At 42.3% G+C, this 25,261-nt stretch overlaps 1 long non-coding RNA gene across 1 annotated transcript in view; it reads left to right on the top strand.

Annotated features, from left to right (window-relative positions):
• Nucleotides 1-24,010, top strand: part of LOC121831130 (uncharacterized) — a 37,741-nt gene extending 13,731 nt beyond the window's left edge. Inside the window, exon 2 of the long non-coding RNA XR_006074528.2 lies at nucleotides 23,619-24,010. This is a non-coding gene — a long non-coding RNA (uncharacterized LOC121831130). The remainder of the gene's footprint in view (nucleotides 1-23,618) is intronic.
• The last annotated feature ends 1,251 nt before the right edge of the window (nucleotides 24,011-25,261 follow it).

Genomic DNA, 25,261 nt, shown 5'->3' on the forward strand with positions numbered 1-25,261 from the left:
TTACTTTAAGGCATGTTACTTTTGTTTATGTTGCATTTGTTTAACTCTGTGAAGCTGTGTTACTTTGCCTGTCTAAAACATCTGACAGGTCTAATAAATAGCTGAATGGCCAATAGCAAGGCAGGAGAGAGAGATAGACAGCATGGCAGCCAGAGAGCACATATAAAAGGACAAATCTGGGAGGAAGAAGAAGCAGCCTGAGAAGCAGGAGGACTCCGGCCACCCACCTACACAGCAAGCCACAGTGTAAGAGTAAGATTTACAGAAGAGAGGGGGTTGGGGATTTACCTCAGTGGTAGAGCACTTGCCTAGCAAGCACAAGGCCCTGGGTTCGGTCCTCAGCTCCAGGGGGGAAAAAAGGAAAGAAAGAAAGAAAGAAAGAAAGAAAGAAAGAAAGAAAGAAAGAAAGAAAGAAAGAAAGGAAGGAAGGAAGGAAGGAAGGAAGGAAGAAAGAAAGAAAGAAAGAAGATTTACAGAAGAGGACAGGAAAAGCCCCGAGGCAACAGGTAGATGGGATAATTTAAGTTAAAGAAAGCCGGCAAAAAATAAGCCAAGCTAAGACTGGGCATTCATAATTAAGAATAAGCCTTTGTATTTATTTGGGTGCTGGGTGGCAGGCCTCCCAAAGAGTAAAGAGTTAAAAACAAACAAACAAAAAAAAAAAACCCACTACATCCTAATCTGCAGGCTTTTGAAAACCTCAAAACCCACCCCCAGTGACACAGTTCCTATTCCAACAAGGCCACACCTTCTAATCCTTGTAATCCTTTCAAATAATTCCACTCATATATGGGCCTATGGAGGTCATTCTTTTTTAAATCATCACAAAGAGGTAGTTCTAACTGAAGAAATTTCAGCTGAGCCAGACTTCATGGACAGAAACCAGAATGCAACTAGAAGCCACCAGGCCCATGTGCAAAGGTTATTTACATTCTCATATAGCAGTAGAAAGGAGAGTGGTAGATCAGGGATTCTCATAGTAAAGTTAACAAGTCCCTTCAAAGGGTCCAATAGCAGCCTGGCGGTGGTGGCACACACCTTTAATCTCAGCACTCGAGAGGCAGAACCAGGTGGATCTCTGAGCGTTCAAGGCCAGCCTGGTCCTACAGAGTGAGATCCAGGACAGGCACCAAAACTATGCAGAGAAACCCTGTCTCAAAAAAACAAAAACAAAACAAAAGGTCCAATAGATTCCAAAAATATACTAGGAGGGGTATTTCTATTTTAATGAAGAAGCAAAGTGTGTTTTGCTTATAAACAACCAGGGGGAGAATGTTTATGTCTATCTTTAAACTGGAGTTTAATGTTTAATACTGAAAATAATAAATACCAAAAAGCAAAAAGTCTTCTTTTAAAAATTGAAAGCATGCATTGCTAACAGCATTATTTACAAGATGTGTATTTTTAGCAGAACTCCCTATTCAAATTGTAGCACATAAATAAATGACAAAAGTTGTTAACTTTATAAACTCACCTAAGTACAGGAATTTTCCTGGGCTTAAATAACAAAAACTATGATATCACCTGAAAAGGAAGAATGTAGGTTTCTCATTTCTAAAAAGGCAAAAATCAAATGCTCTGGACACAGTAGCCTGTGACATTTTAATAATAATAATAAACCCAGTAGTTTCTGAGGGGTCTGCCAGTCAGCCAGGCACCAAGGGGTCATGATTTTTTCTGTGAGGGACCAACCAGTGTTAGCTCCAGAACTAGGAGCCAGCTGAGTTCATTGTTGGGGCGGAAGTGCAATGTGAGTGTGGTTGTGATAAGAGAAACGTCTAAATTCTACCAGAAGAGATATCTAACAAACACTGGACAGGAAGAAGTAAGTTTTCCAGAGACCTGACAGCACAAAAAAGTGATACAAAGATAAAATATACTTTGCCACAAAGAGGAAAATCACAAGACATTTCTCACTACCCCAGCCCTAAAGATGGTGTGTAAGCATATTTCCTTAGGCCTTAAGCACACTGGAAACTTTAAGACTTTTCCTTTCCTTCAGTAGAAAGGCTGACACAGGCCAGGTGGTTTGTGAAATCCCCTCAACCAGCCATTCTGCCTGATTTCCACTTCTGGAACATCCCTTGCAGCCCCTCAGTATCAGTTCTCAGGTTCACATAGCCAGCCAATCTATTAGTCTACAAAGGATGACAGAATGTCATTGTATCATTGTTTATTTTACTTATTACTTTTTTTTACATTTATTTTTGAGGCAGGGCACAGCTGTGTCCCAGGACACATGTGGAGGTCAGAGGATAACTTGCAGGGAGCCTGTTTTTTCCTTCCCATCTTGTAGATCGAACTTGGGCTTGGCTGAAAGAGCCTTTATCAGCTGAACCCTCTGTTGTTTATTGTAAGGTACCCTCTGGGTGCTTTCTATTGGAATTAAAGTATGTTGATAAATAGAGCACTCAGGGGAAAAGTAACTGAAGTTAAAAAAAAATTGCCAAGATGCTACGTCCAGGTGAAATTTGCTTGCTGGTGACTAACTCTACCATCAGTCCTTCAGACGTGTGTTTGTTTCTTTATTCAGTCAGCAGGAATACTCTATCATTTAGCATGTCTGATCAAACTGACTAGGGTAACAACACATGTTCAAAGTCTCTATGAGACTCACATTTTGACTCCCATGTGTTGAATGCTATGCCAGCAGCTCCTGGCTAATAGAAATGCTTATTTGGCTTCTTGAATTCCCATACATTTCATATTGGAACTTAAAATTCGAATTTAAGTGATATTCATTGAATTAGCTCCTCCCATTTTAAAATTTACTGTGAATATTACATACAGATTTACCATAACTTTGAAGATTCAAGATGGCTTGGATAACACTGTGATAAAAGTTACATTTTTTACATTTGTTTGTTTCTTGTTTTGGTTTTATTTGTTTGTTTGTTTGTTTTTTGAGACAGGGTCTCACTATGTAGCCCTGGCTGTTTTGGAACTTGCTATGTAGACCAGGATGGCCTGGAACTCATGGAGATCTGCTTGCTTCTACATCCTGAATGCTAGGTTTAAGAAAGTTATGATGTTAATATTGTCTAACCCACTCTCCCTGATGCAACTTCAATGACAGCAATACAAAGTTGAACTGTTGCAGAAGACTGGAACCAGATTATGAAGCTATTGGTTTGCAGGGTTAAAAGCATTGCAATTTATTATTTTTCCTACAATTATATCAGTTGTCTGGAGGATTCTTTTATTTATTTCTTTCAGCATCATTAGTGGATCCATCCCTGTGGCAGATTGGGACCTGGGCTCAGCTGGGGCTGTGAGCCAGAGTGTGGTGATGTGGCCGCCCCTAAATAACCAGCATGAGCTAGTTGACAATAAGGTGGCCTTAAGCAGTGTTCTGAGGTATTGTTGTTGGGCTTGCTTTTGTTTTTGATTTGGGGAAGGAGTTGCTGGGAACTGAACTCAAGATCGATCCCCTTTTTCTTTGAGACCAGTTCCTATCAAGGTATCCAGGCTGGCCTTAAATTATAGCCTACAATTATAAGTCTGTGTCACGAGATCTGGTAAAACAATATTCTTAGAGGAATCATTCCAAGATTGCAAACAGTGCTTTAGAATCTATTAAGCCAAAGCTTTGAGAGCTACATTAATTTATTCATCCAAGCAACTCACTAAGCCAGCCCAGATTCAAAGAGGGAGAAAGGAGAATCCATCTCTTAAGGAGAAACTAGAGACATTCACCTTGCAAAAGGCCTATAGGATGCAAAATCCCAGCATGACCTCTCAGAAACCATCACCCACTTTACTAACTCATGTTCTTCTCTCATACAACACTGGTCACCACCTCCCACCAAGGTTTGTCCTGGAATAGCACCTGCTCAAAGTCTAGGGTCTAGTCATCACCCCGGTACAAATCAAAGAGATGAAGCTGTTGTGTTCCTTTTAGGCACTAGCTCAAAAAACACTTTCTCTCTAGAAGTTGGTGAACTAAAAAGACTATTTATCTTTTCCCCATGAACAGCAAGCTAAAAGGAAACAAGGACAGGAAGGCTGTGAGGGACAAATACTCTATGGAACTGGAGTCCTGAAGGGGCCAGAGAATGTCACAGAAAAACTGAGGGGAGCCAGAGTTGGGAAGATGGGTTAGGACCCCATGAAGTTTTTAGGGCAGAGATGATCATGAAGGCACTGTCACTTCCTGAGCCTCTGCTAGAGGCAGGCACCATTCTGAGCACATACCACATGCTTCCTCATTTGACTTGTACTGTGCACTTGATAGGATGATGCTTGTTTGCCAGCCAGGGGAAACCTAGGCTGACTGACAAGAGAGGTGTGATAACTTTTCTAAGGTACATGGCTAAAGGACTTTAAGGTGTTATCTTAGTTAGGGTTTCTTGCTGTGAAGAGACACCAAGACCACAGCAACTCTTATAAAAGAAAGCATTTAACTGGGCCTGGCTTATGGTTTTAGAGGTTTAGTTCATTATCCTCAAGGCAAGAAATGTGGCAGCTTGCAAGCGGACATGGTGCTGGAGAAGGAGCTGAGACTTCTACATCTTGATCTGCGGGCAGCAGAAGGAGACTGCCACACTAGGCATAGTTGAACATATTAAGACCTGGAAGCCCGCCTCCACAGTGACTCACTTCCTCCAACAAGGCCACACCTCCTCATAGCGCTACTCCCTATTGCAATAATCCTTCCCTACACTGTGTAAATGTATGTCACCATAATTGGTTAATAAACGAGCCAACTGGCCAATAGCTGAACAGGTTAAAGTTAGGCAGGAAAGCCAAACTGAGAATGATGGGAAGAGGAAGGGTGGAGTTGGGGGAGTCACCCGCAGATGATGAAGGAACAGGAGATGAACATGCCATGCTAGTAAAGGCACCACCACATGACAGAACATAAATAAGGAATATGGTTTAGTTTAAAATGTAGGAGCCAGTTAGCAATAAGCCTGAGCTATTGGTCAATCATGTATAATTAATCTTAAGACTTAGTGTGGTTATTTGGAAGTGGGCTGGTGGGACAGAAAAACTCTACCTACACCCTATGGCCAAGCATTCAAACACATGAGTCTGTGGGGGCCATTCCTGTTCAAATCACCACAGGTAGATCAGACTTTTTTTCAGAGTGGACATTAACCAAGATAGAGAAGACATGTAACACCTTGTGGAAAACTTGAATAAGGGCTTAGACACATGAGACGCCTCTGTGATAGCTATGAGAGAGGGAATTGAAGGCCACCAACACAAAGGCTTCACAATGGTTGGTTTTAAGGGGTCATTAAAGTAGATTCTCTAGGGAGACTGGGAAGAGGTCTGGTTGAAACTGCTGAAATCCAGTGCCTCCCCAGTTCTGGCTTATGGTTGGAAGCTGTTTATTTGAGACCTGGCAGTTCTAACATGTCATATTGCAGGCCATAGTTATGGGCATTGGCCCAAGGCTTTCTGTCAGACATGATTCCACAATTCTTATCACAATTCCTGTGAACTTGGACAAGAAAATTCTGTTTCTAGTGAGCAATGGGGTTTGAAAGTGTTCTTTTCTGTGACAGGAGAGTGTATTGCACATTCCTACATTTGAGGAAAATTAGGTTTTGCCTTTAAATCAGTAGAGGTCTCCCTGCCTTGTCCAGGGCAGCTTTTGGTTTAGATTGCCTTTGGCTTATTGCCAAGTCAACCACATTGGAAGCATATTAGTATATCAAGTGTCGTGACACTGCCTAGTTTTGAGGTAAATAAAAGCAGTAGCCTTGGAGGGTTGGGAAACAAGGCCTTTGTGGGGCTTCAGACTTTTCTTGAGACCCTCAAAGGAAATTGTCCCTGTATCCTATATACTTCTCAGTAGACATAAAAGAAAGATTTATAGTACTTTGTTTTGACTTTGAGATACCCTTTTCAGAAATAATGAAACAACGTCTTCTGCTGTTCAGGGTCACTTTAATATTTAGCTGACTACTAGGTCATACACCCCTTAGGTGTAGATTGGGTAGAGAGCAGAGGGTATGGAGTTTCCATAGCAACAAGATTTAAGCTTGTTTCTGCCTGTCAGGTTTTTTCCAACATCATACCCTTTTTATGTGCACTCACTCTCTCCACCCACTCCTTTCCTCCAAGTCCCTCTTTGGTACCTCACCCTTTCTGATCACTGCTTATTAAAGAACAAATAAATAGATTTCCAATAACTTTTTGTGCTTATAATCTCTAAATCACTCCAATCTTCAATATCAGTCTGTACTATGTTTTCATCATGTAACTGTGTGTGTTTCTTGTCTCTCTTAAGTAGGATATGTGGGGCAATTATAAAGCCAAATTTTACCCATGTGAGACTGATTTTCTTAACCTTTGCGTGGAGGTGAGGTCACAGAGGCCCAAGTGGGTATGCACACCATTAAGAATTAGAACCATCTGTCGGCTTCTTGAAAAAAATTCAACTTCTGGCCACACTCATATTTAAAGCCTTCCTTGATTTCCTCACCCAGGGCCTCGTCTGGGATCACGGAATAAAAACTGAGGCACTGATTACAAACTGTCTCTTTGTTCCCGTCTATGACCTTACTCAGCAAGGTATCTGACAAATGAATTTGGGGCTCTGCACTTCAGAGTCCAGTCTTGTGTAGGAGCACTGCCAGAACCCATTTCCCCCCCCATCAGACCTAAGTGGGGGGAACCACATTTCCTCTCTTACCTGCTTTTCAAAAATCATCTCCTCCAAGAGGCCTTTCCAGTGCACAGTCACTCTAACAATTAACCATATCTTACCTGTTCATTATTAACTTGTTCATTTATTCTTGTCTATGCCAGAAGACACCAAGCACTAAAGGCAAAGGCTGTTTTGAAATGTTTGGCACTGTATTCTTGGTGTCCTCTGTACAATTTGGATGATTGTAAGTATTTAGTAAATGCTTTTCAAATGCATGCATGAATATTTCCTTTTGGATCAATTTCTAGAACTTGGTTTCAAAAGAAAACAAAACAGAACCTGTTTTGCTAATTAGAGATGTTAGTATGTGTAGTTATTGATCATCTGTTGTGACAGAAGCAACTTCAGGAATGAGGAATTGATTTGGACTCATGATTTGAGGACACTGACTGTCATGGTCGGGGAGTCGGGTGGCAGGAGCTTGGGGACGCAGCTGCTCACACTGTTGTAGCAGGAAGAGAGAGTTACGTGCTGGGACTCAGCGTACTTCTCCTTTTTTGATTCGGTGCAGATCCATAGCCCATGGGCTGGCCCCCCCACATTCAGAGTAGGCTTTCCCACTACAGTTCAACCTTACTTGGAAGCACCTTCCTAGACATATCCAGGGGTGTATTTCCATGGTGATTCTAGATCAGTTAACAATTAAGATTAACCATCACAATTCTACCCTCAGTTAATTCAACACAAAAAACATCACTTCACATTATAACATACCACTCCCGGTCTTCACAGCTTATACCCCTCTCATAAAAGTCAAAATGTGTTTGTTCCATCTTCAAAATCTCCATAGTGTTTAGCACTTCCAACACTGTTTACAAGTCCAAGTTTCTTTTAAGACTCCAGGCATGAGATTATCCTCCCCTCCAAATCCCCCCCCCCCCCCCCCCCGCCACTCTCTGTTTCTATGTAGACCAGGCTGGCTTGAAATCACAGAGATCCACATGCTTCCTGCCTCTCAAACGCTGAGATTAAAGGCACACGCCTCCACACCAGGCACAGAATAAATATTCCTAATCCATCTGAGAGAAATGGGGGCGCGGTAAGGAGAGATCAGACCAAAGCAAGTCTGAAACCCAGCAGGGCGAACATCAAATTCTGTAGCTCTGTGTCCAGAAGGTGAGGCGCATACTGGGATCTGCCCTTCCAGCTTTATCACCAGTAACCCACAGAGCTTCTCTCTTGGTCTAGCTCCACTCTGTGTCAACCTCCTTCCTCAGCATACACCCCACGGTTCTGGCACTTCTAACATCCTGGGGTCTCCATTGCAACCTTGGCTTTACTTGTATGGTTTAACACAAGGGCTTCCTTGCAGGGACACCAACCCTGCCCCACACATTTCCTGTCTGAAGTAGCTTTTTTGACTTCGGCGCAAGCCTGCGTGGTCCCTTCACTCTTGCATCTTTCCTGTTTTCAAAACCGTTTGTGGAAGTAAGTAACATCATGGCATCAGGAACATGAAGCAGCAGCTGGTCATGTTGTGTGGGAAGCTGAAGAGAGGAGAGTGGAATTCAGACTACTTCTCCTTTAAATTCTTTTTCCATTGTGAGTGGCACCAGTCCTTAGGAAGGCAGGTCTGAACAGTGAGAAAGAGAAGAAAGCTGGCTGAGAACAAGCAAGCAGTTTGTCTATCTGCTCTTTGGCCTTGGCTGTGCATGAGATGTGACCAGCTGCTTGAGTTCCTGCCTTGACTTCCCTTCAATAATAGTGTGTGACCTAGAATTGTATTGTGTAGCTGTTTCCTCCTAGATTAAAACCTTCCATTTCAGAGGGAAGCGTGTTAAAACACAAGATGTAAGAAAGGAAGGGAAACAACATGATTAAAGGGAGGCAAAACATCTCATCCTGCTGGGAAGCCCCTTAAGCCCAGGGAGTAAACAATTCAGAGGCCTCAGGAAGTTCCTGAAACTGACCAAGTACACTAAATCCCTCTATTCCTAAGCATATAGTAGCTGTAAGGAGTGTGGAAGACTCTCAGACAAGCTCAGCTGCCTGAAAGAAGCAGAGAGCGCCCCAAGAGGATCAGACCAACGGTCCCTGGAGGGGACATTCTCCAGCCTGTCGAGGTGCCTGCAGGTTGTGTAGTGCACTCCAGGCTCCCAGGCTTTTGGGAACTGTCACCTATGTTGGGGTGGGCTTTGGTGATTCAGCTGTCTCTGAGTCATTTCTGCTCCTGTAAGTAACTTCTCACCCATGTTCTTGTAAGTCACTCTAATAAAACTCACTGGTTCATCAAGCTGGACTCTGGTGGGATCCTCACTTTGCTCTGTCCTAAGTTCCTTGTCTAGGGTAAGTAGACATTTGTTCATGCTCCCCCAGGAACAGGGTCACAGAACAAGCAAATTGTGAGCTAGACAAACTTTTTTCTCCTCTAATCTGCTTTTTGTCAGGGTATTTTTACCACGACAACAGATGTGAAATAAGAACCATGTGGTTTTCTCCCCTTATTTATTATTGTAGTCGCATTATTTCATATTCATTGTATTGTAAGGTATCTCAAATGCTTCTTAAAATCAAGTGATACATAATGTACTAACCATGGAAGACTTACAACAAAATAATATTTCAGGAATTCTATATAGAGAATGATGTGGATTATAAACCGTTAACTTAATTTTTTTTGGGGGGGGGGTTTGAGACAGGGTTTCTCTGTGTAGCTTTGCACCTTTCCTGGAACTCGCTTTGGAGACCAGGCTGGCCTCGAACTCACAGAGATCTGCCTGGCTCTGCCTCCCGATTGCTGGGATTAAAGGCGTGCGCCACCACCGCCTGGCTACGTTAACTTAATATTGACAAGAACGGTGACCATAAAAGAAAAAAAACCTTAAGCAGTATATGTTTCAAGGTATTTAGTGAGATAAACTCATCACATTCATCAGTAAAATATCTTAACTTTGTTTTAACGTGTAAAATCCACCAGAATTTCTGACACACACCCCCACCTCCCGCATAGTCTTGCAGGCCCAATTCACCTTTCTCTCTGTGGCCTATAGATTCCCTGCTGCCCTTTCACAAAGAAGAAAAACCCATAAAAATCTTGACTCGTGGGTTTTACCCCCTTAGATGAACGCCATTGCCACATGACCCACATTTGCAGATCCAGGGCATGAAAGCCTTTAGCTGACACCAAAGCTGTCTGTCATGGACAGTGGGGAGAGCTTTGAGAAGGACACCTGAGGCTTAAAAGGTGTGTGACTGCAGGGAAGTGGCCGATGAGTGACATCAGTGTCACCTGGGAGGGTGGTGAGACATCTGAAGGTTTATTAATAGAAGGACAACTGGAAAAATCTCACCCTTGGTAAATAATTTAGTGCAGGAGAAGAAGCTGGGAGCCTATCTCAGATAAAAGTACTTTCCTCAGCAGTAAAGGAAAAGGGCAATTTCTAGTTTCTTTGTCCAAAGGGGACCAGAAATGGAAGGCAGGGGGATGGATTTGATTTTCCTTGCCGGCCCATGGTGAGCTGGTAGACAGAGGCTAATGAGGATAAATGCAGATTTTGCTCTAGCTTGAGAGTGGAGGATCCAGTGACTTCTGTCCCTGTTCTGTCTGGGTCAAGGGGGTATGACTAGGGGACAAGTGGAGAACTATATACCTTCTCTCTGCCCTTCCATTTCTTATATACGTAGCAAGGAGTAGTGTAACACGAATCTTAAAAGGTCTTATTAATAAAAACAAACCTGGAGCCAGGTATTGGGGTGAATGCTGGAAGATCAGAGAAGCAGAACAAGCCACAGCCACCTCACCTTGCCAATTCCTCAGCTGATCCTGTTTCCTCAGACTGGAAGCCTCTGAGTCCTCATCCAGAATGAATCTCAGCTGAACTGCTGCTAAAAGCTTAAAAGCTTAACCAGGCTCTAGTTCCTGGTCCTCACGCCTTATATACCTTTCTGCTTCCTACCATTACTTCCTGGGATTAGAGGCGTGTGTCACCATGCCTGGCTGTTTCCAGTGTGGCTTCGAACTCACAGAGATCCAGATGGATCTGTCTCCAGAATGCTAGGATTAAAGGTGTGTGTGCCACTATTTTCTGGCCTTTATATCTAGTGGCTGTTCTGTTCTCTAACCCTAGATAAGTTTATTAGTGTTCACAATGTATTGGGGAACACAATACCACCACAGAGTAGAAGGTCCTTCGCCACACAGCCCCATCCTCAGAGTGATGCTCAGTCTTCACTGTCAACCTGGCTAGATCTGGAATGACCTAGGAGACACACTTTTGGATGTGCCTGAAGGTGTTTCCAGACTTTTTGGTGTTTCTCAGTGTTTGACTGAGAAAGGAAGATCCATTTGGAATAGTGGTACTGTATTATGGGCTGGGGTTCTAATATGAATAAAAATGAAAAAAGGAAAAAGAGATGAACACCACCATACGTCTCTATCTCTGCTTCCTGGGTAGCCAGCTGCCTCGCTTTCTAACTGGTGTGGCTTCCTTGACATAATGTACTTACCCACCTAAAAATGTGAGCCACAATGAGCCCTTCCTTTCTTTTTTGTTTTGTTTTTAATTTTGGGGGACAGGATCTCACTATATAGCCTTGGCTGGCCTGGTACCTGCTATATAGATCAGGCTGGTCTTGAACTCATGACGTCTGCTTGCCTCTGCTCCCCAAATGCTGGGATTAAAGGTCGGCACCACTGTTGTAGAGTATTATTTTAAGGTGTGTTACTTTTGTTTATGTTGCATTTGTTTAACTTGGTGTTTCTGTGCCTGTCTAAAACCCCCGATGGTCTAATAAAGAACTGACAGGCCAATAGCAAGGCAAGAGAAAGGATAGATGGGGCTGGCAGGCAGAGAGACTTATAGAGAAGGGAAATCTGGGAGAGAAGAAGAAAAGAGATGGAGAAGTGAGAAGAAGTAGTAGCCAGGGAAGGAGGACTCCAGGGGCCAGTAACCCACCTACACAGCAAGCCACACAGTAAGAGTAAGATTTACAAAAGTAGGAGAATGGGAAAAGCCCAGAGGCAAAAGGTAGCCAGGATAATTTAAGTTAAGGAAAGCTGGCTAGAAACTAAGCCAAGCTAAGGCTGGGCATTCATAAATAAGAATAAGATTCCGTGTGTGTGATTTACTTGGGAGCTGGGTGGTGCCCCCCACCCACCCAAAAGAGCAAAAACAAATAACACACACAGCCCAAATCCTTTTATTTATATCTATCTATCTATCTATCTATCTATCTATCTATCTATCTATCTATCTATCTATCTATCTATCTATCTATCTATCATGTATACAGTGCTGTGTCTGCAGGCCAGAAGGCGGCACCAGATCTCATTCTCATTACAGATGGTTGTGAGCCACCATGTGGTTGCTGGGAATTGAACTCAGAACCTCTGGAAGAACAGTCAGTGCTCTTAACCTCTGAGTCATCTCTCCAGTCCCCCCCTTTCTTTTGTTTTTTGTTTTTGTTTTTCTTTTCTTTCTTAAACTGCTTTAGTCAGGTGTTTTATCACACCAATGAGAAAAGTAATATGCATAGAAAATATCCAGTCACAAGACTTCCATTTTTCTCACTTTTTTTTCTATGAAAAGGGGATAATAATAGGAAACAGCTTTTGAGTAGTTTGAAGTGTCTGAACAAATTGAGTGAAAACAAACAAAAAAATGTGTACAGAGAGTATTGACTTGGTGGTGGTGGTGGTTGCTTGGGGCCATTCCTTTTTTTTTTTTTCTTTAATAACACCTAATTTTTATTTCCAGAATATCTTCTCCTGTTGGGGGCAATTTTGATGGGACAATCTGTGAGGTGTATGCTCATTTCTACCAGTGGAATCTATTCCATAGTTGATGAACGTTTAGAGACCCTTGTGTCTTGGAAATATTTACATTGCTACTCATCTGCTGGTGCTAAATAGTAAGAGAGGAGATTTTCCAGGTTGACTTATGAGTGATTGACAGGGCATTCTCCATTGCTGTGCTTCCAATGCACACTTCCCATGCAGCAAACGAGCACTCTTATTGTTCAGCAATCAAGCTTGTAGTTTCCATTTTCCAAAACTTAAAATGTTCCCACCTGCCTGCAGCAAAACTATTTATAACTGGGACTTGAATTTGTACATAGCTGATGTTGAAACTGAGCACTTTTAAAATTTTTAGGACAATTTCGTTGAGAGTGAATTCACAGGCCTTATTATTTACTCACTTAAACTGCAGAAGTCCATAGTTTTCAGTTTATGTACAGAGTTGTGCCATCATTACAAGCAGCTTCAGGATCTTTTCATCATCCCCATGGGAAACTCAGTATCCACCCACTAGCAGTCATTTATCATCTTCCCCAAAGTACCTCAGCCCCATGACCTTTTGTCTCTATAGATTACTTCCTCTAGGTGTTTTTTTATAAACAGATTCAGATAACATATAATTTTTTATAGGTGGCTTCTTCTACTTCATATGTTTTTAAGTTTATCCACATTGTAGTATATATATCAATACTTTGGTGGGGTTTTTTGTCTTGTTTTTTGTTTTTGTATTGGTGAACAATCTTCCATGTAATATGGTTATACCACACTTCATTTGTCCGTTTGCTAGCAACACACACATGTTTCCATTCTTTGGCTATTATGAATAATGCTTCCATGAATATCTACACGTGTATTGTCCTATGGACATACACTTTATTTTCTTGGGTGTGTAGTTGTATTAGTTACATTTCTGTTGCTTTGATAAATGCCATGACCAAAGCCATCTTGAGGAAGCATTTATTTTGGCTTGCAGGTCCAGAGGGGTAACAGTCCATCATGGCAGAGAAGTCAGGGCATGGAAGTAGGAGCAGGAAGCAGAGAGATCACATTTCTTCTACACACAGGAAACAGAGATCTAGAACAGGATGTCACAGCCTAGCCCAGTGATGTACTTCCTCAGGGAAGACTCCCCCTCCTAGGGGTTCCATGACCTTCCCAAACACTACCACCAATTAAGGACCAAGTTTTCAAATACATGAGCCTATGTGGGACATTTCTCATCCAAAGCACCATAAGAGTAGAAATGCTGAGTCGTGTGGTAACTCTGTCTTCACCTTTGAGGAAGCTGCCAGACTCTTTTGAGAGGATGCCGAACTCTTTTACATACACAGGGTATAAAGGTTGCAGTTTCTCCACATATTGACTGATGTGTTATCTGTCTTTGTTTTAGTTGTCCTTGGAGATGTAAAGTGGCATTTCAATTTGGTTTTTATTTGCATTGCCCTGTGACTGATGATGTTGGGTCCATGGTACCTTTGTGTATTTTCTCTGGACAGATGTTTATTCAGATCACTCATTCACTTTAAAGTTAGCTTATTTGTTTATTTTAAATGATGCAATAGTAAGAGTCTGTCATATATCCTACATGTAAGTCTCCCATCAGATACAGAAGTTGCACAAAACATCAGAAGACTACCATTTCATGGCCTTGTCCCTTCTGCTTCTTTGATAGACAGACATTTTGCATTTCAGTGGCATTTCTCTTCCCTTCTGTTGCTGGGCTTTGGTCATACCTGAGAAGTCACTGCTCTATCCAGGTCAGGCAGACTCACTGTGGTTTTTGCCCGGATGTCATTTCAGCTCACAGTTAGTTGGTCCACCTTGGATCAAATTTGCATACCATCTGATTTCCTTGCTTTCCTCTCAGCACCATTTCTTGAAAAATATGCCGTTTTCTCCCTCCCTATTGAATGGTTTTGGCAGTCTTGTTGAAAAATCAATCCCCCCGAACTTGAAAGTTTACTTCATGGACTCCCAGTTTGATTCCAGTGATCTGTACAATGTTGCTTGTCCTGTACCACAGCTCTGTGTTTTCCTAACTTCTTATCATTCCAAAGTGCAATTCCTCTACTTTTCTGTTTTGTTCAAGATTGTTGTGCTGACCCAGGGTTTTGTGAATTTCCATATGAATTTTAAGTTGAACTTGTCAGTTTCTGTAATGAAGCCAACTGGGATTTTGATGGGTTTTGCATTAAATCTGTAGGTTCATTTATTTTGGATTACTGTCTATCATTTTTACGGTATTAAGTCTTTCATTCTATGAACACAGGCTGTTTTTTTCTCCTTGTTTAGATTTTTCAATTTCTTTCAAAAGCTTTTGTAATTTCCAGAGCTTAAGTTTCAAACTCCTGTCAATTTATTCATTAGTGTTATAATTTCTAATAAAAGATAAAGTCATTTGGAATAGTAGCTTACTTCCGCATTTCCAGCCTTTGACTCTTTTTGAGTCCTTTGCTGGGTAGATTATTGAGCACAGTGCTGAACAGAGCTGGCAAAGCAGACATCTTTTTCTTGTTTTTGATAAGGAGAAAGCAACTAGGCAGAAGCTGTAATTTTTTCCATGAAGGTTTTTAATCAGATTATAGAATTGTCCTTCTGTTTCTAATCTACTGCGTGTTTTTGTCATGAAGGGTGTTGAACTTAAGCAAACGCTATTTCTGTATCTACTGAGATAATCATATGCTCTTTGTTCTATATTCTATACTGTGGTGTATTTCATTAACTGATTTCAGATGTTAGGTTTGAGCATTTTAAATTACACTCATAATACATTTGCATTATTCTTCGAGGTATTATTCATATGGTGTGACCATTTTTTTCCATTGAATTATTCCTTCTTTACTAGCTGATTTATAAACAAAGATATTTTTATATAGTCTCAACATTTTTTGTTTGTTTTGGTTTTGTTTGGTTTTTGGTTTTTCAAGACAAGGTTTGTCTGTGTAGCACTGGCTGTCCTGGAACTCACTCTACAAGACGAGGCTGGCCTCGAACTCACAGAACTTGAACTGCCTCTGCCTCCCATGTGTGGGATGAAAGGCATGCACTACTACCCGGCCTATAACCTCAACTTTTTAATCAGTTTTATATGAGTATCAAAATTTTATTTAAAGTTGTAGTTTCTCTATGTCTTTGGATGGACAGTAGGTTCCTAAGGCCAATTTTATAAAATGTTAAGTCTACGTTCTATAGTTTGAAGATCTGTTTAAGAAGGCCCTCTTGCTGGGCGGTGGTGGCAGCAGCAGCAGCGCACATCTTTAATCCCAGCACCCAGGAGGCAGAGGCAGGTGGGTGTCTGTGAGTTCAAGGCCAGCCTGATCTACAAAGCAAGTTCCAGGACAGCCAGAGCTGTCACACAGAAAACCTATCTGGGGTGGGGAGTGGGAGCGGTGGGGGGGGGGGGAGAAACGGAGGGAGGGGAGAATCTCCTCTGGAGGGAAGTGTAGTTCTCTAAAAAGGTTTTCCTATGCAGTTCAATTTACCCTCTACCAGCAGTTGTTTTAAGGAGCGAATGTCCCTTATGAATGTCCTATAGTTTTGGACACAATCAGTGTGTAGTTCTGAACTCAGAATCTCCTTCCCTAGGCAACTCCATAGCTCTTACAGAGCTCCCAAATGACTCTCTGGCTTCTGCAGCTACTGCCACATCTGCCAGTTGTCTTCATGTGCTCCATGGAGGTGCCAGCTCCCACATGGCTCTGTTGTGCCTATTCTTGTGGGAGCATCAAGACCTGGCACCAGGCCCAACCTAAATGAACACAGTCTATACCCCTCCAGACAGTGCCCAGGGTAGAGGTCGGAGAACTTTCCCTCTCAGTTGGTATGGACCACTGTGGTAGAAGAGATACCAAAGAGAGAAAAGACAAGCTTTGCGACCCACACAACTTCCTAGCATCTGGGAGACACTCAGCCACCAGTGGAGTGGCGTAGGACGCCAGCTTCTGCACGTCTCAGTCAAGGACAGTAACTGTAGAGAAGTGACAGGGCAGAGGATGGCAGTTTGGGACAATATCTTCAGAATTGTCTTCCAGCTGAACAAGTTTATTCCGATTTTCTAAATTCTGTATCTTATCGCAAAATTCTTGAAAATGTCAAGTGTAGTTTTTATCGCTTCAGAGCTCTCCATTGCTTCTTTCAACACATTAAGCGTATTTCTTAGACTGTGTCTAATGACTCTCAGTGTCTGAGGTTTTAGGGTCTGATTCTGCCACCCCATTTTAGTTTCTTCTCCCAGATCGATTACATTTGCACTTGAAATAGCTCTGTGTGGCGGGCTGTTTGTCTTGGAGTCTCATGTCATCATGCAGGTTGGAGTCTCATGTCCTTATGCAGGGCTTAGTGTTCAGTTGCTTCCGTCACACAGGCCGTCATGAATTGATATTACTTTAAGTCTTGTAATTCAGGCTTCTCAGACTACAGCTTCTGTTGAAAGTGACTGCAAATGGACTTGCATTGTCCATGGTGAAGTTTTTCTCTCCCTTCCCTCCTCCCTGCCCCTTTCCCATACCAGGATGGAGATTGCTTGGCTCCCTAGGTCTCCTGCTGATCTCTAGGCTTTTGGTTATTCACCCTTTTCCTGCAAGTAGCCCTTTGGAGTCCCGTAGAGTCCCATAGTGTCTGCTGTGGAATTTCTACCTGAAAGACTATAGGCTCAATCTTACCATTGCTTCAGCTCTTCTGCTGCAGCTCTTAAGGTAGAAAAGAGATGGAAGAATCCTACCCCAGAGAAAGGGGAGAAAGACTTGTGTTATCTCCCCTTCCCCACCCTAGTCCTCTAACTAGGAGTTTCTGTTTAATTTTGAGCCTCTGTGAGATTCTCTTTTGTGTGATACAGTGATGCACTTCCCTTCTCAGATTTTTCTAGTATTTTCACTATTTTAATCTTTAAAGTCATTAGTTGGCTCTAGTCTGAGAAGTGCATTCAGTGAGAGTACTGTGGGTCCTTCATCTCCAGAGGTTCAGTATGTGTAGACTCAACTCAAAATGAAAATGAGGCTGGGCGGTAGTGGCGCACGCCTTTAATCCCAGCATTTGGGAGGCAGAGTCAGGTGGATCTCTGTGAGTTCAAGGCCAGCCTGGTCTACAGAGCAAGATCCAGGATAGGCACCAAAACTACACAGAGAAACCCTGTCTTGAAAAAACAAAACAAACAAACAAACAAAAAATAAATAAAATAAAATAAAAATGAATGTGCTAAACAAGAGGTTTTTTCTTTCCTTAAGCAGTAGATTGTAACAACTGTTTATAAGCATTTATAATTGTATTAAGTATTGTACATAACCTAAAAATAACTTAAAGTATATAGAGTATATATATATATATATATATATATATATATATATATATATATATATGTTACTGCTAGTGTAATGCCATTTTGTGTGAGGTATTGAACAGCTACACATTTGGGCATCTACACAGTCCTGGAACCAGTGTGGATCAAAAAAGATGACTCTAAATTGTTGTTTTAAGTTTTTATTGGCCACCAACAATTTTAAATAAGGTTTCCTGATAATATGAATCTTTCAGTTTTTGTGGAAAAATCAAAATATCCAGTTTGAAGAATAATTCCTGGAAAGAAGATGTGCCTGTCGAGGATGATTGACAGAGAGAACTGCAATGATTGGAGAGGCTGGACTGCTGCAGATCCAGAGCCTAACTATAATTATTTTGAACTATCTTTAGCCTCCTCAATGGCAGTTGCTTGCCCACCTGTGTCAGACCTACCATCCTGTGACTAACAGAAAACAAACAAAACAAATACCCCCAAATCTGAAACTCTTGGATTGTATTAACAAACCAGTAGTTTCTACCAACCCAAAAGGTTCAGAGTCATCATATAGCATCTGAGGCCTGTGGCTGACATTTCTCTATAGGGCTATAACTACCACTTAATGCTTCCAGCAATGTATCTTTACAGTGGCTTAATTTATGACTTTCTTTGTTCTGTTACTATAACAACTTCATGAAACTGCCTCTATGTTAGAATATGGAATTTGGAGTAACCTAACTCGTTGTTCCTGGTCACTCATATTTGACTCCAGAATAAATGACCTCACCTCTTTTGAGGTGAAAGCTGTGGGTTTTTTTCTTAATCATACTGGGGTTTCATTCACTCCTAGAGCCAGCTATGAATAGGTGCTGCTGGTGTCCCCTGTTAGTGTCTGGCTTGTAACATGCACAGCTGTGCTGTGGAATAATCCTTTTGTACATTGTGAAGATGTGTTGCTCTCATTGGTTTAATAAAGAGCAAACTGGCCAATAGCTAGGCAGGAAGAGGTTAGGTGGGAGAGGAAGACTGAGAGAATGTGGGGAAGAGGTAGGGCGAAGTTGCTAAGAGACACGGAGAGAAGGAAGATAAACATGCCATGTTAAAGAAAGGTACCGAGCCACGTGGTAGAAGATAAATGAGAAATATGGGTTAATTTACATTGTAAGAGCTAGTTAGAAACAATCATAAGCTATTGGCCAAGCATTTATAATTAATAAGTCTCTGTGTGGTTATTTGGGAGCTGGCTGGAGGGACATAAACTTCCACCAACACAACTGTCCTCTGTCTGTTTGATGGCATTGGAGCTTGTGATCCACACAACTAAGAGTGGCCTGGACCACCTTCTCAGCTTCCTTCTGACCAGCTAAAGAAGCTCATTGACCTCAACTCCTGACACCTCAGTATCCTTGTGTCCAAAGTGGAACTACTAATAGTATTTACTTCATATAGTTGTGATAAGCATTAACCAGGATTATCTATGACTTTCAATTCTGTGTTCAAAATTTGTTCATGTGCTACTCCTCTCTCTTCCTGCCAGGTTCTCCAGCCTCATTTCCTTCTGTGCCTTGCACAATGTGCTCCAGCAAACAAGAAGGCTTTCTGTTTTCATCTTCACTTTTTGCATTTACATGTGCATAAAATACTATTCTGTGACTGTCTGTCTTTTATACCACAAGTTAGCTTGAGCTCCTTACAAATACCTTCTAGGCTAACTCCACTGCCTACAAGCTCTTTTAAAAAAAATTAATTTTTTTTTATGTTCATTGGTGTGAGGGTATCAGACCCCCTGGAACTGGAGTTAGAGACAGTTATGAGCTGCCATGTGGGTGCTGGGAATCTAACCCGGGTCCTCTGGAAGAGTAGTCAGTGCTCTTAACCTCTGAGCCATATCTCCAGCTCCCCTGCCTTTTTTGCCTACAAGCTCTTGTGTGAACTTTACGATGATTGCTATCCTCTGAGTTTCTTAGCTTACACCAGCTCTCTCCTGTTGAGCTGGAATCTTGAGAACAGAAGCCATCTCTATCTTGTACATCCTCACGTCACTGAGGCTTAGTCAAGGACAAAGTGGGCCTCGATAAATACTTGGAAAACTGAGTCAGGCTATGTTTTTGATATGTTCCAAGTGCAACAGCAGAACATGGCAATAAGGCCTCTGGAAGAAAGGCTCAATAACGGACTAACAGAACATGTATACCAAGACTGTGCTAACGTCTCAGCTTGTAAGTGTCTCATCATCTCTACTAGCAATGAATTAAAAGAGTGAAGTTGAATCATCTCTGAAAGCCAGCCCATTCTGGGGCTATGCATAGAGACACTGATGTGGGAGACCTATGGGGTCATGAGTTTGACTCTTCTTAAATGTCCATTTCAAAATCTGTGTTGTAGCCAGAAGTTTCTCAGTCCCACCTGGCTTCACAATCTGGATGAATCTCTCCCACCTACGGTCCCGCAGCCGCTTATATAATAAACACACAAAGGCTTATATTAATTATAAACTGTTTGGCCTATGGCTCAGGCTTATCATTAACTAGCTCTTACAACTTAATTCAACCCATTTCTAAATTAATCTATGTTTTACCGCATGGGTTTGTGGCATTACCTGTGTCTCATTACACCTTGCTCCTCCAGCAGTGCTCAGTATATCCCCTGACCTCACCTTCTTCTCTTGTCTCTCTGCTTGAATTTCCCACCTGGCTCTATTCTGCCTTGCCACAGACCACAGCAGCTTCTTTACTAACCAAGGGTAGCAACACATATTCACAGCGTACAGAAAGACCATCCCACAGCACTGCGTCGTCTTGATTGTATAATAACAGTGAGAACAGTGTTTAGTTAGCATGGAATGTAGCCATGTTGTGACTGTTGCTGGTGATTCTGAACTGGAATTTTGAGTAGGAAGTCTCCATGAAGGTGAAGTACATATTAAATTAAGCTCCAGCTTTATCTCCTTTAATATGAAAAAATTCAGGAGACAATTTAAATAATGGGAGGAGGTAGAAGAATAAGTCAGAAAAGGATCTTCCAGTTGGGTGGTGGTGGCACATGCCTTTAATCCCAGCACTGGGATGCAGAGCTGGGATGTGAGTTCAAGGCCAGCCTGGGCTACAGAGTGAGTTCCAGGAAAGGCGCAAAGCTACACAGAGAAACTCTGTCTCAAAAAAAAAAAAAAAAAAAAAAAAAAAAAAAAAAAAAAAAAAAAAAGAAAGAAAGAAAGAAAGAAAGAAAGAAAAGAAAGAAAGAAAGAAAAGGATCTTTTATTTTAAAAGACTTGAATAATGTTGAATTATTTAAAATAAAAAATTCCCTGGTAACTCCAATGTATTGATAAGTTCAAACATATTTTGACACTATGAAATTCTCTTGGTATACCTATTTGCTCACTGTGTAGTTTAATGATTTATACAGATAAGGAATTCAAGCTGTCTTGGAAATCAACAGTTCAGCGGGAGCTAAATATCTAATAAAATGTCTTTATTATTTGATGTACAGAGTCTGAGAGTCTAATTCTAAGTCTAATATTGGCTTGTTCAGTATGCATCCAAATTAAACTGTAAAGATGACATAAAACCAAAACTAGGATTCAAATGATTAAGGGTGAAGAGGATGGAATTACATCAAAAGCTGTCCCTTTGGCAAACTGATTATTCTGATTATTCAGAATTGACTGAACAACAGATGCAGGATGGTATTCCCAACCATGCACTTCCTCCCTCCAAGTAGAATGTAAATCCAGGGAGAGAATGGAATCCTATTGATATCCTTATCAGTAGGCACAGGGAGTTGACACGCTGAATCTTGGGGTGGTGGTTTTAATGAGAATGGTCCCCATAGGCTCATATGTTTGAATACTTGATCCCCAATTGGTAGAAATGTTTGGGAAGGATTAGAATACGTAGCCCCCCCCACACACACCCTTGGTTTTTGTTTTTTTGAGACAGGGTTTCTCTGTGTAATAGCCCTAGCTGTCCTGGGAACTAGCTCTGTAAACTAGGCTGCCCTTGAGCTCACAGAGATCCGCCTGCCTCTGCCAAAGGTGTGTGCTGCCGCCGCCGCCGCCGCCGCCACCACCACCACCACCAACCACCCGGCCTGATCTGTAGCTTTTTTGGAGGATGTGTGTCACTAGAGGCTGGCTTGGAGCTTTCAAAAGTCCGTGCCATTCTGAGTTAGCGTTCTGCCTCGTTCTTGTGGATTAAGATGTAAACTCTCAACTACTGCTCCAAAGCCATGCTTGCTTGCCTACTGCCTTGCTCCATGCCATCATGGTCATAGACTCCTACCTTTCCAAGCCGTAAGCTCCCAGTAAATTCTGTGTAAGTTTCTTCGATCATGTGGTCTTACCAAAGCAATAGGATGATAACTATAAATAGTTACAAGTCTATAAAGGTAGTCTTACTAAAAATCATCCTTATCTTTTATGTCCCCCCCCCAATGCAGTACATTGTCACTTTCCCGTAATTTACTGTCACCCAGCCAGGCTCCACTCGTCCATTTCCACAATTAATTGTTAGGATAGCATACAAGTTTTCAGGTCTACTGGCTTCCTTAAGTCTGAATTTTTAATATATGAAGGTTCCTATGCCATGTAAAAATACTAACTTCAGGACAGGGGAATGTAAATCAGTCATAGAACACTTACTTGCCTAGCATGTGAGAAGCCCTGGGGTTGATACCCGGCCTGAAAAAGAAGGGAGGGGGAGAAGAGAGGGGAAGTCAGAGCAGGAACCTGGAGGCAAGAAATGAAACAGAGACCATTGAGGAGTAATGCTTACTGGCTTGCTTCTTGGCCCCCATTCCGTTTCCTTCTATGTACAGCCCAGGCCTGCTTGCCTAGGAATGGTTTCTAGTTATCTGGGCCCTCCCATATCAATGAGTGCCAGAATTACTGCTTTATTACTGTGAAGAGACACCAGGACCAAGGCAACTTACAGAAGAAAGTACTTGACTCAGGGCTTGCTTACAGTTTCAGAGGATTAGTTCTTGATCATCGTGGTCGGGAGCATGATGGCAGGCTGTTAGGCACGGTGCTGGAGCAGTAGCTGAGAGCTTATATCCTGACCCAAAAGCCAAAGACAGAGACAGTGCAGGGCTTTGGAAACTTCAAAGTCTACCCCCAGTAACATACCTCCTCCAACAAGGCCACGCCTCCTAATTCTGCCAAAATAGTCCACCAACTAGGGACCAGACATTCAAATATATGAGCCTGTGGGGGCCATTCCCATTCAAACCATTAGCAATCAAGAATATGTCTCACAGACATGCTTCCAGGCCAATCTGATAGAGGAGATCCCTCAGCTGAGGTTCCCTTGTGCCAGGGTGTCTGTAGTTTATATCAAGTTGATGAGAAATAATCAGCCAAAACCCATTTACTGTTTCCTTCAAATTTTTAATAAGATAAAATTGTTTGACTTGATTGAAGTCAATCGCTCTAGTTTTTTGTTTTTTGTTTTTAAATGGTAGCATTTTCCCTCGTATTTCAGTGAGTGAGATGAGTCCCCAGGAGCAACAGAAATGGCAGTCAGAGAGATGAAAAGCTAATGTTAGAGTCATCTGGCCTCTCAGGCAACTTCTACTTTCAATTGCTGCATACTCTCTTTCCTACATCTTTTCAAATAAATAGCCCCTTTATACTAAAATGTCTCTCGGTTTCAGAAAAGATACAGAGCAATTTCCATGCCATATAATTTTCTGTCAGATAAGCTCCCTGGGAAAGGGATTACTATAATCACGGTAGAATTGAATAGGTAGAAAGATGCTGACGATGGTTCACGGGGGCTGTGGAAAACTCACGAGCACCGAGTGTTAAGAGGGGTTTTGTTGAAGGAACCTTTGAGCAGTATACTCTTTGCTTTAAAAAGCGTAGCCTAGACAGTAGCGGACGTCTGATCCGAATTGTGATGATGCAAGGTGAGTAATGAACTTACATTTTGCTCTCTTCCATTCTTCAGAAGGAGGAGCATGGGGAGGTGGAGAGGACAGATAAGGAAGAGATGGAACTCCAGAGGACCAATGCCAATCACCTTTTACTGCGGCTTCCATTCCCCTTCTGATATATGCCTTCTTGCTGCCTTGGCTTGATACCTACGGAAATGAAGGTCTGCTGTAGGAGGGACATGGCGAGCGAGAACGGGCTGGGCTCCTGGTGGAGGCCTGTGGTGTCTCTCCAGCTCTGACATTGACAGAGGGACCTTCGCCTGACCAGTTCATCATCAGTAAACTGGAATGATACTTCCTGTTTTACTGTCTCACATGACTGCGAGAAAGCACTCATCCGAAAACTTGTAAACAGATAACGGAATGGGCAATTTTAAGCACTTCATTAAAAGCTCCATCAGGTGAATTCTTTTATGATAATTTTCAACAATTGGTGATTTAAGGGCTTTCATCAGGACCACTTGGGATTTAAGATAAGAATATGGCTTCCTGGATAACCAGAACGGTATCCCATTAAGATAGTTCTAACCTGCTCCCTAGTGTTGCAAATGCCTAGTCCAAGAAACACCAGTATAGCTTGGTAGTCACCCTACCGACACTGGAGAAAGTGGTGTCATTGAGTGACAGAGCCTTTCCAGTCTCCGGTGGGCTTAACTCGGGAGGTAGTATCCTGGAAGCTCATGGTTACACAAAACTTCCAATGTTTCTGAGCTCTTGTCTCATAAATTTGAAGACTGAATTTCAAGGACCATGGAGAGGGTGGTCTTTTAGGAAGGATTTTGTTATAGGTTTGTTGATGGGAGCCTAAGAGAAAGAGTGAGAGCCAGAGAGAAGTGAGAGACAGCAAGAGACTCCCTGAGGGGCAGGGGGTGGGGGGGAGCACCTGTGTAACATAAGCGGGGTTCAGAGATGGGGTGTCATTGGGCAGCTGTTCTAGGAACCCTTCATGGGACCTAGGATCGCAATGATTGAGGCTCAGTGCAAGCTAATCACTCACTCCACTTGGCCTGCTGTCACAGTTTGCTTTCTGTTGCTGTAATGAACACCAAGACCAAGAACTCCACGGGAGGAAAGAGCTCATTGAAGGTTGTAGTTACAGTCCATCATCTGGGGACACCAGGGCAGGAGCAGAAGGCAGGAGCCTGGAGGCAGAAATGAAGCAGAGGAAATGATGGGATGTTGCTTACTGCCTTGTCCCCTTGCTTTTGTTCAGCTACCTACCTGCCTAGGCATGGTACTTCCCATAATGGGCTGGGCCCTAATACACACATTAGCAGTCAAGAAAATGCTCCCACAAGTATGGCTACAGCTGATTTGGTGGAGGCAGTTCTTCAGCTGAGGTTCCTTCTTTCTGGGTGACTCTGGGTTGTGTCAAATTAAGAGGTGAGGCTAACCATACCACCCGCTGAAAAAGTGTCCACTTGCTTTTCTCTAGCGGTGGGTTGTAGAGCCTCTGGATGGAATATTTCTGGCACATCTGGCCTCTGGCCAGGGCAGAATCAAAACCAGGATATGAATGAGTGCTGCTGCCTGGGATGTTTCTGGCATTCCTGGCCAAAGACAACAATCAAACAAAACTGTTTGTTTTGCAGGTCCCTGTCCCTGTCTGCCTGATCTGATTCTATCTCTTGTTCTCTCCATCTTAAGAGGTATTCCT

Source organism: Peromyscus maniculatus, chromosome 7, assembly GCF_049852395.1.
Source record: "Peromyscus maniculatus bairdii isolate BWxNUB_F1_BW_parent chromosome 7, HU_Pman_BW_mat_3.1, whole genome shotgun sequence".
NCBI lineage: Eukaryota > Metazoa > Chordata > Mammalia > Rodentia > Cricetidae > Peromyscus > Peromyscus maniculatus.